Source organism: Prionailurus bengalensis, chromosome D2, assembly GCF_016509475.1.
Source record: "Prionailurus bengalensis isolate Pbe53 chromosome D2, Fcat_Pben_1.1_paternal_pri, whole genome shotgun sequence".
NCBI classification, from domain to species: Eukaryota; Metazoa; Chordata; class Mammalia; order Carnivora; family Felidae; genus Prionailurus; species Prionailurus bengalensis.
The window spans coordinates 47,076,682-47,091,353 of NC_057351.1; positions in this window are offsets into that span (position 1 = coordinate 47,076,682).

A 14,672-nucleotide genomic window follows, 5' to 3' on the forward strand; every position below is an offset into this window, starting at 1 on the left:
AGGGCAAGTAAGGCAAGATTGCACACGATTCTAAGACGCACTCGAGCATGCAAAACTGCTGGGAGATGCCTATGCCCCAGGTGCTGTGTTCCAGTTTCAGAGTTAAATGACGTATGAATCAGCATCGCCAGAACAAATCACAAGGTTACCTCTGTGTGGTAGGCTTGGTGGGGTGGGACTGCAAGAGTTTCATTTCTTCCCAGTATGGAAGAAATGTTTTTCAGTGGTAGAATTTTTACTGTGTGTGTGTGTGTGTGTGTGTGTGTGTGTGTGTGTGTGTGTTGGGGTTGAGGGTACTTTTAAAACAAACATTTAAAATAAAATCAAGAGTTTGGGGTGCCTGGGTGGCTCAGTCAGTTGAGCATCCAACTCCTGATTTCAGCTTGGGCCATGATCTCACAGTTCATGAGATTGAGCCCCACATCAGGCTCTGCACTGAGAGTGCGGAGCCTGATTGGGATTCTCTCTCCCTCTCTCCCTGTCCCTCCATGTCTGTCTGTCTGTCTCTCTCTCTCTCTCTCTCTCTCTCTCTCTCTCTCTCCCTCCCTCAATAAATAAATAAATATACTTTAAAAATTTTTAATAAAAATAAAATCAAGAATTTGATATAAAAGTCATCTGCCCATATATCCTAGCCCTTCTCTGTCATTAAGAAGAGCTTTCTCTTTGGAAATGTGATCATTTTTCAGTCTAAAGAAATGTGCCAGAATCTGCCTCCATCTTCCTCTGTCTTATGTCTTCTTGAACATCTGTCTCCCTGCAAAGAAACAGGAAACATGGCTTGCTCCTGATTGAAGGCAAAAGCCCTCTGTGCTTCAACAAGCTAGACATTCGGGTGCCTTTTAATGCTTTTAAAATGCCACTTAGTTAACTCACATTTTAACTTTATTAAGATGCCAAATCAATTTCATTGTATAACATGAAAATGTGTAAAGAAATTCTCTTTAGTAAAAGACATCTTTACAATCTTTTAATAAAATTAGAAGCATAGCTCCACCTTATTAGTTTTTAAGTGAAATTTGGAATCTCTAAGTTTATTTCTTCTAGGTTTAAAATTTAAAAAGAATAGGTTTTTTGGGAGCCTCCCTGGGCTTGCTGCTGGGGGCCTCACTGGCTATATTTGCCCTCTTGGTAATTTCACCCTTAAAAACATTGACAGACAATATGTGAAAAGTCCACATATAAGAGAACTGTGTTAAAAATTAGTTTCCAAACTAAGCTGCTAGGACATTTGAGCAGTCGTATATGGAGGGGGGACCCCAAAGGCCTCTGTATTTCCTCTCTAGCAAAGGCTAGTGTGGACACATATCCCAGGCAAAGTAATACTGAGACTTGATGCACAAATCCCCCTGTGCTTTGCAGACACCACGGGGGAGAAAATTTCAGGTTTCACATGTTCACCTGTGGGTGCTGTGCTTTTAGGAGAAATACACCATTGGCCAAATCCAGGTAAAAGACAAGAAAATGCTAGCCCAGGTGGCTGGCATGAAGCATAGAGAAATTTTCTTCCCAGATTGTTTGAACATTTTATGGGAAAGAGTCTATTTGTGGTTATTTGGTTGGGTTTTTTGTTTTGTTTTGTTTTGTTTTTGTTTTTTTTCAATATATGAAGTTTACTGTCAAATTGGTTTCCATACAACACCCAGTGCTCATCCCAAAAGGTGCCCTCCTCAATACCCATCACCCACCCTCCCCTCCCTCCCACCCCCCATCAACCTTCAGTTTGTTCTCAGTTTTTAAGAGTCTCTTATGCTTTGGCTCTCTTCCACTCTAACCTCTTTTTTTTTTTCTTCCCCTCCCCCATGGGTTTCTGTTAAGTTTCTCAGGATCCACATAAGGGTGAAACCATATGGTATCTGTCTTTCTCTGTATGGCTTATTTCACTTAGCATAACACTCTCCAGTTCCATCCATGTTGCCACAAAGGGCCATATTTCATTCTTTCTCATTGTCACGTAGTACTCCATTGTGTATATAAACCACAATTTCTTTATCCATTCATCAGTTGATGGACATTTAGGCTCTTTCCATAATTTGGCTATTGTTGAGAGTGCTGCTATAAACATTGGGGTACAAGTGCCCCTATGCATAAGTACTCCTGTATCCCTTGGGTAAATTCCTAGCAGTGCTATTGCTGGGTCATAGGGTAGGTCTATTTTTAATTTTTTGAGGAACCTCCACACTGTTTTCCAAAGCGGCTGCACCAATTTGCATTCCCACCAACAGTGCAAGAGGGTTCCCATTTCTCCACATCCTCTCCAGCATCTGTAGTCTCCTGATTTGTTCATTTTGGCCACTCTGACTGGCGTGAGGTGATATCTGAGTGTGGTTTTGATTTGTATTTCCCTGATGAGGAGCAACGTTGAGCATCTTTTCATGTGCCTGTTGGCCATCCGGATGTCTTCTTTAGAGAAGTGTCTATTCATGTTTTCTGCCCATTTATTTACTGGGTTATTTGTTTTTCAGGTGTGGAGTTTGGTGAGCTCTTTATAGATTTTGGATACTAGCCCTAGATCCGATATGTCATTGGCAAATATCTTTTCCCATTCCGTTGGTTTTAGTTTTGTTGGTTGTTTCTTTGCTGGTTGGGTTTTTTAAAAAATGTTTACTTATTTATGTTGAGAGAGAAAGAGGGAGAGAGAGAGAGAGAGAGAGAGAGAGAGCAAGCACATGAGTGGGGAAAAGGCAGAGAAAGGGAGAGAGAAAATCCCAAACAGCTACTATGCTGTCAGCACAGAGCCCGGGCTCGAACTCATGGCTTATGAGGTCATGACCTATTTGTGGTTATTTGGATAGCAGTGTGACCAGATGCTCCCGTCCTGGCTGTAAGCGGATGTTCTGAAAGGAAGGGAGACCTGAATTAACCTCCATGTGGGCCAGAGGTCACATACCCCCAGCCCCCACCGCCATCCTGGAGGCCACAGAGTGAGGACAGCACAGGCTAAGTGGCACTAGGCAGGTAAAAAGAAACAAGACAGCTAACAGCATAATGACAACCTTGGATGCTGGCCTTGTGAGGGACACTGTGGGGAGTAAGGGCTGGGATGGCCTTACAGGGCCATGCTGCCTGCTATGAAGCCAGCGAGGCAAGCCCCATGGTATCAATGCTCTGAATTTGCCCAGAAGAGTTGAAATCTAGATTTTTATTTAAAACTTTTGGTTTTAAAGTGTGAACTCAGGGCTCCTGGGTGGCTCAGTTGGTTAAGCATCTGGCTTTTGATTTGGGCTCAGGTCATGATCTCGCAGTTTGTGAGTTCGAGCCCCACCTCAGGCTCTGCCCTGGCAGCATGGAGCCTGCTTGGGATTCTCTCTCTCTCTCCCTCTCTCTCTCTGCTCCTCCCCCAATTGCACTGTTTCTGTCTCTCTCAAAATAAATAAATTAACTTAAAAAAGTTTTTTAAGTGTGGGCTTAATTCTTTGAAAAACACAGTCTCAACCAAAAACCAAAAAGAAAACAGAAACTACCGCATCTGGCCCATTCATAGGATGATCATCTATCTGTTCCTGGTTGCCTGAAACTCTCCAATTTACACCTTCAGTCTGGCTGTAATTGTCCCCCAAAACGATGAGGCCCATGGCCCTCCCGTCCTAGTGAAACCACTTGACCCTACTATTTGATTACGCAAATGCAAAGCAAAGACTGTGACATGAAGACATTTGAGAAGCTGGGTCTCTTACTCTGTGGTCACATACAAGGGGGCCCAGCTGTGGGGAGAGCTGCACACCCCAGATCACATTTACTGTGGGAAATACTCCTCTAAGTGAGGTATTGGACTACTTTTGCCAGCATCACGATGGACCTCTTTGAAAGTAAGTGTTCCTGTTTGAGCGGCTGTTCCAAAGAGGTCGAGAACGGAGACCCAGAAGACTAAAGAAGAATGGTAAGCCCCAACCTTTGCTTTGCATGGGAGTATCAAGTTAGGGGAAGCTCACTCCAGCCTGTGTTAGTCAGGCCCCCAGCATATAATATTTCGAACCAAAACCTTCTGTCTCCTTCAAGGAATCCACTGATGTTGTAGTCTCTGATCCTCTCCTGTGCTCTGATTTAATGAGTTTGCGATGGGACCCAGGATCTGCATTTTAACATAAGTGTCTATTGATTCCAGTGCACATAAGCCAACTGCAACTCTGAGAAAGACGGTACTGGAGTGTTAGGGAGAGACCACATCACTGTAAGGAGAGGTGAGGACTCCCCCATGAGGGGAATGGAACTTCCCTCCTTCAGTCATGCTGGGCAAGAATAGGAAGGCAGGTGAGGTGGAATTTTCCTTCCTTCTCAGCCTCACAGAGTCCAAAGAGACTAGCAGGGCTAGTCTCACACTCCTGGAGTGTGAGAGAAGCTGGTCTCCAGGGCATGGAAGCAGGTTGGGGGTTAGGCTGGGAAGCATCCTGTGGCCAGTACTCTGTGAGTGTGACCAATTATCCCAGAGCCATCAGCAAGCCCTTGACATCTGAGCTGTGGTATAGGGAGAGGAATCCATTCTTCTTCTCAGTCTGTGTCTACTCTTGGGCTGCGGGGAGGGTTAAGGGGGAAGGGCATATAACCCCAAGGTGTATACAGCAGCAATAGAGGCCTTAGAAGGCAGTGGCCCTGGAACCTTCTGGAGGTGACTGAATATGGAGAAAAGCCTATTAAAGGCTCAGAGCAGTGGGGGAGAACACTGGGGTTCATCCCCCATCACTCCTGTCTAGAGAAGAGGGCACATTGAAGGGCACTTGTCCTTCAGCCACACAGAAAGACACTTTGGAGCAAACTTGGCCTTTTGTTGCTAATAGTTTAATTGCACCCTTGAACCAAAAAAAAGGCAGGCAGCATTTGGGTTATGAATACAAAAATAAAATAAAAAATAAAAATTACTTGCCCTTCTCTATGTATATCTGTTTATTAAAACCCCACACTCACGTTAGTAGGTCTTTTACTCTGGATAAAAAATCAATCCAGGTTCTCCTCACTTGGTGGAGTACGCAGGCTCCAGCCCAGCATGGTAGTCAAGGAGGTTCTGAGGGCAGAGGAGGATGTGAGGGAGAGACCACACCTCCCAAAGGCTGTAGCAGGCTTCAGCCTTGTTCAATCTGCAGACACCTTCTGTGGAGACGGACATAGTATGCTGTGTCCCCGGCGGGGCGGGGAAATTGCAGCCAAGTGAACCTCTCGCATTGATGTGAGCGTATCCTATATGGGGACACCTCGGTTTAGAGAACCCCAGCCAGAAATGTTTTATAAAGTGCTTCTTTCTCCATTAACATTTATGTTAAACCTAAAAGTGTATTTCTGAACTACAGTAATTACTGTACCCCAAGTTGTGCCCCAGATTCATTATGGTCTTTCACGCTTTTTAAGCCCTACCACCGACCTAGACCTTGCCTATACACACCCAATCTGGTTACCCCAAATTTCTCACAGTTCCTGAACGTAAACCGCGCCTTTCTTGTTTTTGCCTTTTTCGTGCTTCTTTCTCCTTCTGGAATGCCCAGGCTGTGTTCTCCGGCTGACAAAATCTTGCCTAGCCTTCATGTCCCACTTAGCCATCAAGCCCTGCTCTGAGCCTTCCCTGCCCCCTATAGCAGCAGTACAACCTCATGGGTGCTTCCTGTCACGTGACGCTCTATCCTGAGGATGCCTGCTGGTCTCCCCACTCCTCTGCAGGAAGAGCCCCTCAACGAAGACTCTCTTTTCTTGCCTGTGTGCTCAAGATGAATGGAATCAAGTTCAGCGGCACATGGGAGAAAAACCCAAAGTAACAGCAGTTGAAAGGAGTTAGAAGCAGGAAGCTGTGGTGGTTAATTTTAGGCGTCAACTTGGCTGGGATGCAAGGTGTCCAGATATTTGCTTACGTGTCATTTTGGGTGTGCCTGGGAGGGTGTTTCTAGCTGAGATTAACATTTGAATCTGTTGACTGAGTACAATGGACTGCTCTCCCCAACATAGGTGGACCTCATCCAACCTGGTAAAGGCCTGAATAGGACAAAAGGCAGGGGTGAAGGAGAATTCACACTCTCTGCCTGACTCTTTCTGACATGGGTCATCAGTCTTATGCTGCGCTTCAACTAGAACTTACACCACTGGCTCTCCCGGGTTTCCAGCTTGCAGGTGGCAGATCGTGGAACTTCCCAGCCTCCATAATCACATGACCCAATTCCTTATAATACATTTCTCTCTCCCATATATGTACACAAATGCATATATATCTCCTCTTGGTCCTGTGTCTCCGGAGAACCCTAATATAGTAGTGCAGGCTGTGGGTGCTCCTCAGTCACCAGAGACCCTGACTCCATCTACCTCCACCATCTTAGCATTGGGTCTCCTGGTCCACAATGGCTTCTGAGTCACAGCCATCAGGTTTGTGTTCCAGGCAGCCAGACAGAGGAAGGGACAAGAAAAAGGGTTTTCCCCTTCCTTTTAAGAATTCTCAGAAGCCTCACATGATCCTCCATTCACATGGACAAACCTTGTTGCAAAACGGACAGGAAAATGGAGATGTTTAGCCAAGCAGTAGCGGGCACTAAAACATCTTAATACTAAGATGGGAAGAACAGCTAATTCGAGGCCTCAGCCACACATGGGCACAAAGCAGACATTCACAGGATGTCTGCTAAACACATTAAAGGGGGCTCAGTCATCACTGAAGGATTATCATGCCTGGTCTTGTGACAAGCTGTGCTGTAAATCCAGGAACATTTCTAGGCAGTTCAAAAGCCCCTCTCCTCATACCTCCCTCCTTGTCCTAGACACTACAGGCAGGCTCATCATAAAACATCAACTCTCCCTAAGTTAATCTATAAATGTCATGTTAAATTAAATTAAAATGCCAACAGGCCTTTTTAGAAACAAGAAAAACTGATTATAAAGTTTATATTGAAATATAAAAAAGCTGTAGTCAAAAATAGAAATCTGAAATTGACAAACAGAGCAATGTAGGGTATGACAAAGGGCTTTTCCAATCAGTGGAGAAGAGTGTTTCTTCTAAAATTGTTATTGCAGACAATTGGGTAGCCATCTGGAGGAAAGCTGGATTCCTATCTAGCCTTATCCTAGAATAAATTCCAGATGGATCAAATATTTAAATGTAGTAAATAAAATCACAAACTTGAAATATTTTTTAAGCTTGGAATCAAGAAGGACTTCTTAAGTATGACTCAAAACCCAAAGACGTAGAAGAACAAATGGATAAATTCAACTCCATAAGAATAAAAATGATTTTGTGTTTTTTTTAAAAATGCAAATAACACTGAAGTTAAAATGCATATAGGGAAAAGCCTTTTCAACTTGTATCTTTTATCTACAGAGAGCTTCCAAAAATCCATGAGAAAAAGGCCAGAAACCCAACAGAAAAGAGGCAAAGGACATGAAGAGACAATTCACAGAAAAGGAAATATGAAGGGTCCTTGAACATAGGAAAAGATGTTTCACCTCATTTAATAGATTCCTCATATCCTAAAGACATACATTCCCACATACAAATTTCTACATGTACAAAAATTCTTTGCAGGATGGCTTATAAAAACAAGCTGACCCATGTCCACTAACAAGGGATTGATTCAATAAGTCATGGTTCATTCATACAATGGAGTACTGTGTGTCCTAGAAAAGATCTTTGGAGTACAGTAATGGAAGAATCTCCAACACATACTGTTTAAGTAAAAAAATCATGAAAACATGACTCAGAAGAGTATATGTGCTATACTACAATTTGTGAAGAAAAGAGAAAGTATGTATAAGCATGTGTGTGTGTGTGTGTGTGTGTGTGTGTGTGTATGCATAAAATAGCAAGAACCAGGAAGTAACTACCTTTACATTGGGAGGCCTGGGGTAACAGAGGGACAGCAGTGAAAGGGAGACCTTTCCACTATACAGCCTTTTTATCTATTAACTTTGTATTTAAATTTAAATTTGCATATATTATATTACCTATTCAAAAAACATTAAAAAAAATAAAGCAGTTGGGTTTAGATCAACAGAGAAACCAGATTCTAACATAGCAGAGGGTCATTGGAGGCATGAAAACCAAGAAATAACCAGAAGGAAAAAAAAACAACTGAAAGAGTGTTGGGACTAAAGACAGAATTCAGTATAGGGAGAAAGATCCAAAATTCTGTTCCCTTAAGAAATGGTGCTGGGACACTGGATAACCACATGCAAAAGAATTAAATTTGATCCTAACTTCAAACCATATACAAAAATTAACTCAAAATAGATGAAAGGTCTGTATGTTAGAGCCAAAGCTATAAAACTCCTGGAAGAAAACATAGGGTAAATCTTCACTACTCTGGATATGGCAATGGTTTCTTAGACATGACATCAAAAGCTCAAGCAACTGACGAAAAAAAATAAATTGGACATCATCAAAATTAAAAACTTTTGTCTTTCAAAGGACACCATCAAGAAAGTGAAAAGACGACCTACAGAATGGGAGAACATATTTTTAAATCATAAATCTGTTAAAGGATTTGTACCCAGAATACATAAAGAATTCTTACAACTCAATAATAAAAAAAACCTCCAATTTTTAAATGGGCAGAGAATCTGAGCAGACGGTTTTTCAAAGAAGATATTACGAACGGCTGACAGCCCATGAAAAGATGTTCAACATCATTAGTCATCAGGGAAATGCAAATCAAAACCACGGCGAGATACCACTTCTCACCCATTAGGACGGCTATTATCAAAAAGTCAACAAGTGTTGGTGAGGCTACAGAGAAATCAGAATTCTCAGACACCATTGGTGGGAATGTAAAGTGGTGCAGCCACTTTGGAAAAAAACCTGACAGTTCCTGAAAAAGTAAAACATAGACTTCCCAGCAATATTACTACTAGATATATATCCAAGAGAAATGAAAACTTATGTTGACACAAAAAGTGGTACGTGAATGTTCATAGCATATTTATGCATGATGGCCAGAAGCTGGAAATAACTCAAATGTCCATCAACTGATAAGTGGATAAAAAAAAATCTTGTATATCTGTATAATGGAATATTGTTCAGCCATAAAAAGGAATGAAGTGCTGATACATGCTACAACATGGATGGACTTTGAAAACATTATGCTAAGTGAAATAAGCCAATTATAAAACACCATATATTATATGATTCCATTCGTATGAAATGTCCAAGTAGGCAAATATAGAGAAATAGAAAGAAAGTATATCAGTGGTTACATAGGGCTGCAGGCTGGAGGATTGAGGGTATGATAGAGCGTGGGGTTTCTTTTTGACATAATGAAAATATTCTGTAATTGACTGTGGTAATGGCTATACACAAGTCTGTGTATACACTGAAAACCACTGAATTGTATGCTTTAAATGGGTGAACTGTATGACATGTGAATTATACATCTATAAAACTGTTATCAAAAGTGGGGCGCCTGGGTGGTTCAGTTGGTTAAGCATCCAGCTTCAGCTCAGGTCATGATCTCTCAGTTCATGAGTTCGAGCCCCACGTCGGGCTATGTGCTGACAGCTCAGGGCCTGGAGCCTGTTTCAGATTCTGTGTCTCCCTCTCTCTCTGACCCTCCCCCGTTCATGCTCTGTCTCTCTCTGTCTCAAAAATAAATAAACGTTAAAAAAAATTTTTTTTTAATTAAAAAAAAAGTCAGTTGCCCCATCCCTCCAAACTATTTGAACAATTTTAGAAAGAACGAGATTCTATCTACATCCACCTATAGGAGCTGGTTTTGTAAAGATGTTCACATCATATACATGTGAACAATTGTGCCATGTGTGTATAGTGTGCGTACATACATTTGCACAAGTAAAAATATGTCAGGACTCTTGACCAGGTTTACCTGAGAAAGGCATACTCTATACACTTCTGTGTTATTTGAGTTTTTTACAATGAGCACTTGCTATTTTGTTAGGAAGCAATAAAAATAAGGAAAGGCAAAAAGTGAGCTCCTTTACAGACAACTGTTAATTATTGAGCCCCTGCTACATGCTATACATGGCTCTGACCTCCTTGTCTACCTGATTTCATCTAATCTTCAAAAGACCCTTCCACAGCCCTACACAGTAAGCATTCTCTCTTCCTGGGTGGGAAGACTGAGTCCCAGCACTGAGGTGAGGGACTCGGCCAGGCTCTCTTACACAGGCGAGTGGTGGCCACACCTGGGAGCAGAGCACTCACAGATAGGACCCCAGGCCCAAGCATTCCACCTCCACCCGCTCTTTGCTGGAATGAAACTCAAGCTTTTTTTGTTATATTCCCAAAACTGACCTCTTGGGAGTCTACTTCAACAACAGTGGATGACAACAATAACCCAGTCAAAGTGCACATATGAAATCAACCACGTTTGTGGAACAAATTACAAAGTTCACCGAAATTAAGCAAGAGCCTAAGTAACAGCAAGAGGCTCAGAGCAGCCGGTGATCAGGCTCCAAGGCTTGACTGATTCTTGTCCTTAAAATGTTCCAGTCATTTAAATATTCATTAGGAATTCAGCATCACTGGGGAAATGGATTCAACGAGATAAACACCACAATTCACAATGGAAAAATATCCGAAACTGCTTGTTGATCCCTGTCCTTTCTGAAGCAAGCAGTGGAGTGGCACTAAAGCCAGGCAGCACACTGGCATTTAAACAGTGTGTGCCTTCTTGGAAGGCGTCCTTGGAGAGACCTCTATTTTTCCTTCTTTTGAAAAATGTTTCCAAAGCACCTAATAGTATCTCAGTGGTTTTCTGTAGAAATTTAAAAAACAAACACTTGCCTTGGAGAAAAGTGCTTAGTACAAATTGTTGCTGACAACTTATCATCTCCCTTTAGGGATCAGTTGACCTGCTGGAGAAAACTGCCTCCCTAGGTTTTTTGGGAGCTGGAAAATCTCTGAAACTGTGGAGCAGAGAAGACTTACTTCTCTCGTTTGGCGACCATGGTGAACAGTGGCTTTTCACTTCTGCTGCCTCCCTTCCAGCTTCCTGCAGTAACAGCCCTGTTGTTTTAGGGACCCACCTATCCCCTACTCTTGGTCTATCTGGCCCAACTGGGATGACACTCTTTGCCCTGTGGCAGCTGAAATGTTATGCCCAGCTAATCAGAGCACAGCACGTCCAAGGCCACAGTGATTGGCTTTTCTTAGGCTAGTGTGAGTTTGGTTTCCTGTCACTTGGAACCAAAATGGTTTTCACTGGATCAGCCACCAAACACAACAGTGCATGCTCAGAAAAATTAAATAGCCACTTCTATAGCAGCTAATGGAAACTGGGGGGTTGGGGAGGGGCCTGGGACACCTCTCGCACATGAACCGGGGCAGCTCCCTGCAGCTCCAGGCACACACCACTCCAGCGTGGGGCTTGACCTTCCCACCCATGCAATAGCCGACTTGTCACTCACCTTATCTTCCTCTTAGGGCACCCCCAAACAAACTCACTCACCCAGAGGTGACCACGTACAAAGTAGAATTTATAGAAGCTTCTCTAGGAGAGAGGGGAGGGCTTCTATCACATACCCAACAACAATGACTTTAGAAGTCTTCATCACTTGTCTGTACTCCCCACAGCTCTTCTCTGTCTCCCCTGGCCTGCACATCCTCCTCTTCCTCCCCCTCCCTCCCAGGAGCTCTGCATTCTTACCAGCCACCCCCCACCCCCACCCCGCGCTGACAGAAGCAAACATTTTCTTATTTTGTCAGGCAGCAAACTCCTTCCTTGTCTCCATTCCAGGCAAAAATGGACCACAGGCTGTGAGGCTTCACCGTGGTACCTGTTTTGAGTTAGGAAACCATGCCATGCTCATCATGTATGTTAATGAGCTCTCAGCAACCTGTGAGCTAACGAGCCATGCTATCCAGACTTTTAAAACAGCGTTTCATGGAGTGAGGCAACTTGCTCCTGGCCACAAAGCTGGCTGGGGGTAGAGTCAGCACTCAAACCTAGTCTGCCTTTGCAATCCAGATTAAGCTAAGTAACTGGCATGGACAAGCCATGTGCTGATGGATAAGGGAGAGAGGCAACAGAGGAGGCTGAGAGCATTAGGATCCGCTTCATTGGATGTGAAGGTGTCCAAACACGTTAGGGTTTTGGCAAAGGTAATATATGAAATATATGTCTCATATATGGCAAATATATGTTGTGGAGTTTTTTTCTGAGAAAAATGATTATAACGTTGATATGTTTAGGAAAATTGCATATTTCTCAATTTGTTCTTCTGTTTGTCACAGCAATTGTTGCTATTTTCCAAACAGGTTGACTCATAACGTGAGTTATGCCTGCTCTGGCATGCAGACTTACAGCGTGGATGGAGCCTTTGTTGTTTAAAGTGTACATTTCAACAGGCTGTAAGATCCCAGCAAAAGGTGCCCCCCAAACCCCCTATTGCCAACCATCTCCAGGCCACAGAGTTCCCCCAACTTTGGGGACAGTATTATTTCCAAATCTCCTTTTGACTGGAGCATTCTCTGCACAACCCAAGGAGCCCCATCTAAGTGTCTATGGGGACTGGTCTTCAAGGGAAGAGGTAGTGGGGTCTTTGGTTATAGATCTCCCCAGCTCTGACTGGGCCCCAGGTGGCAGCTGTGTAAATTAAATCTCCCTTGGCAAAAAAACAAAACAAAACATGCCCCCAATCCCTTTCCTGAACAAGACAACCTTGGGCACACGTGTTTAAGAAAATGCCTTGAAGGTTTGTCAAATAGAAGCATGTGAAGGAAGGAAGGAAGGAAGGAAGGAAGGAAGGGAGAGGGGAAGGAAGGAAGGAAGGAAGGAAGGAAGGAAGGAAGGAAGGAAAAGAAAGAAAGAAAGAAAGAAAGAAAGAAAGAAAGAAAGAAAGAAAGAAAGAAAGAAAGAAAGAAAGAAAGAAAGAAGAGAAAATAGAAAAGAAAAGAAAAGAAAAGAAAAGAAAAGAAAAGCATGTGTATCATTTTATGGACTGGAGGCATAGAAAAAAGAAAAGATTGCTCTTTTCTTTGTCCGCAATACCATATGCACAGTTTGGGGTGGAGAGTCAGAGATGGTGTGAAGCCCCCTCTTAGGGTTTATATAGACAAAAATCTACTCAACCTCACAATCCTCAGTTTTCTCATCAATAAAATGGGAATGGTAATAACACCTTCCTGATGCGACTATTATGAGGATAAAAATGAAAGAATATAAGGAGCTGAGCCTAGATCCTGGCACACTGTTAAGCCATCAATAAATGTTAGGAATTATTATTCCTTATTATTATCCTGAATGTCCCTTTTATTCAAAGGTCATATTCTTTTCCCATGAGGAAAAAGATGAAGTTTGGTTTTGAATATCCTCTGCAATAAAGCAGCAGCATCTGTATTCCTTGGCCTTTCCTTTGGGTCCAGTGGTTCTAAGAAGGAAGTGACTGCAGGGTATTTTCATTTTGCACCTCAGCTGGAAATAAAGGTGACAAACAGCATGGGAGGCAGATAATTTGTAACACAGTTCAACTCTGGCCTCCGATTTTGAGAATTCCCTCTTATTACAAAACTTGCCCTGGGGATTCAAAATAAAAGCAGCTCACATTATCTCCTCTCTCTCCTCACATATGGAGCAAACCCAGTGAGCCCCATTGGACCCACACTGACCAACTTGGTTGGACACTGAACAGTCACCCTAGACTGAGCAAGCACTGCTAGGTATTCTCCCTGCATTGTCTTAATTCTCAGTCAACCATATGAAGAGGCAGTTGAGTCCAGAGGCAGTGTGGCTCAGTGCTCAGGATATGAACACTAGACCCAACCAACTGGATACAAATCCGAGCTATGTGACGTTAGGAAAGTTACTCAACCTCTCTGACCCTCAACATCTTCATCAGTAGCATGAAAGTTATACATGCCTCATGGGGTATAGTGACGGTTTAGAGGTGCTATTAGGTGGAAAAGACCAACAACAATGACTGGCACACAGTAAGTACGTGAAAGTACTTGATAAATACCAGATGTTATTGTTCTCACACCTACGTCATGGCAGAGTAAGTAAAATGGGCATCTCTAGTTTGTGCTGCCCAACATCTATATTCCTGCCTTCTGGAAACCGCAGTCCAGTTTTGTTTTGAAGTTCCTTCTCTATTCATCGCACATGGTCTTGGATAGGCTGTGAAACAAATTACTCCAAGAAAGATATGGATGGTCCAAGAAATGCCAATCAGATATTCTTTTCTGGAATTGACTCAAGGATAGTGAAAAAATGACTGCACATGATTAGAAATCTAGGAATTCATCTTAGGAACAACGTGGACCCGGGTCTCCGTTAGTTCCTGCTGCCCAAATCTGCATATCTATTCCGGCCATGTCTTTCTACCCCACGAGCTCCATCTTAGTCTTCCTATGTGCAAGTTCCAGAGGTAAGTTCTGTAGCTTACAAGGAAAGAACTCTAAGACATCCTTCAAGATTCTTCCAACTTTAGCACTCTAATATATAACAATGACAGATAAAACTTTAAAAGAGAAGCACTCTAAGATATGGTCAGCTCAAGAAAAGATATATATGTTTGGGTCCAAAAACAAGACGGGAATGCAACACTATAGATAGTACAGAAGGTACAAGTCTGCTGAGCACTGGAGCCCAAAGCAGGCTAGGTATCGGGGAGCTTGGCTTTTTTTTTTTTTTTTTGCAAGTAAGACAACTAAAAATATTTCATGCGACATGGGGGACTGGCTCCAATCCCTGTGCTTAAAGTCAGGTGTTGAGATGTGGATCCCCTGGTTGGGAAATAAGCCTGAAACAAACTCT